The sequence below is a fragment of the Orycteropus afer genome, unplaced genomic scaffold (genome assembly GCF_000298275.1).
Source record: "Orycteropus afer afer isolate SDZICR_OR568_19922 unplaced genomic scaffold, OryAfe1.0 scaffold00365, whole genome shotgun sequence".
NCBI classification, from domain to species: Eukaryota; Metazoa; Chordata; class Mammalia; order Tubulidentata; family Orycteropodidae; genus Orycteropus; species Orycteropus afer.
In genome coordinates, this window is record NW_006921952.1 from 719183 (window position 1) to 720480 (window position 1298).

The window sequence follows — 1298 nt, forward strand, 5'->3', positions numbered from 1 at the left end:
AAGATGTTTTATAAGCAGCCACCCCAGCTGTTCTGATGGTCACTGTCCCCCCGCCCTTTGAGTGAACTGTCTGAGTTCCCTCTAGGAAGCCAGCCTCTCCTCGGCACCAGACCCGTCCCATCACCCCTACACTCGGCTTTCCCCACAGCAGTCCTCCCCTCTTTGTCTCAAGCATCAGATTTTCCCTTTCTTCTAGTAATTTACGCCAGCGATAAACCTGCTGTGGTTTCATTTTTGTTAGCTGCCGTTGAATTGGCTGTGCGTCATGGCGCTCCATGCACAGCTGAACAAACACTACCCATCCTGTGCCATTGTGACAGTCCGTGTGCCCGACTCCACTGTTAGGGATGCTATGTACTTCAAGTGGCTTCCATCCCAAGGGCTTCCCTTCCAATACTATATAGGCCAATACTCCACTGTGATCCTTAAGAGTTTCCATTGACTAATCTTCGGGTCCTTCTTCCGAGTCTGTCGTAGTCTGGAAGCTCCGCTGAATCCTGTCCACCATGGGTGGCCTTGCTGGTATTTGAAATACCAATGGTATAGCTTCCAGCCTCGCAGCAACATTCCAGGCCCCACAGTGCAACAGACACACTGACAGGCGAGTGGGGGACATTTTTCTACCTTCTTTTTCTTTCTTTTTTTAAAGGCTAGACTTTGGTGATATGGTGGTATTAAAGAGGTAGAGTCCTGCCTCTGTAAGATACTGGTGCCCCTCATTGTAATAAAGTGGACCTGGCTTGGCTGCTCTGGGAAGCTAAGGGGCCTCCCAGGCCAGCTGAGAACAGGCACGTCCCTGCAGCCGCCCATCACGGCCCTGCAGCCGCCCATCACGGCCCGCAGTTGTGCTGTGAGTTTCCTTCCTTCAGTTGAAACGTCTGGGACTCCAGACCTCCTTCCATTATCCAAGAACAGATGCCAGCCCGCTGGTCTCTGTGTCCAAGCCCGTCTCCCAGACTGTACTTACATTCCGTCACCAGGGGCCCCAGGGCAGTAAGAGGGGGCCAGGTAGGCTGGGCAGGCCGGGGAGGGTGGAGGCTCCCAAGAGGGCAGGGCTGGGGGCTGGAACTTTCTGGAAGGTCTCTTTGTGGCACAAATTGTTTGCAATTGACAACGAACCAAAAAGTTGGTGGTTTGAACCGTCTTAGTGGCTCTGTGGAAGAAGGGCCTCCGTGAAGATTACAGCCAAGACAACACTCAGGAGGTCAGTTCTACCTATAACACAAAGGGTCCCCCTGAGCTGGAGCTGATTGTTGGCGACAGATTTCGTTTTGGTTTGCTCGAACCCTTCTGGAAAA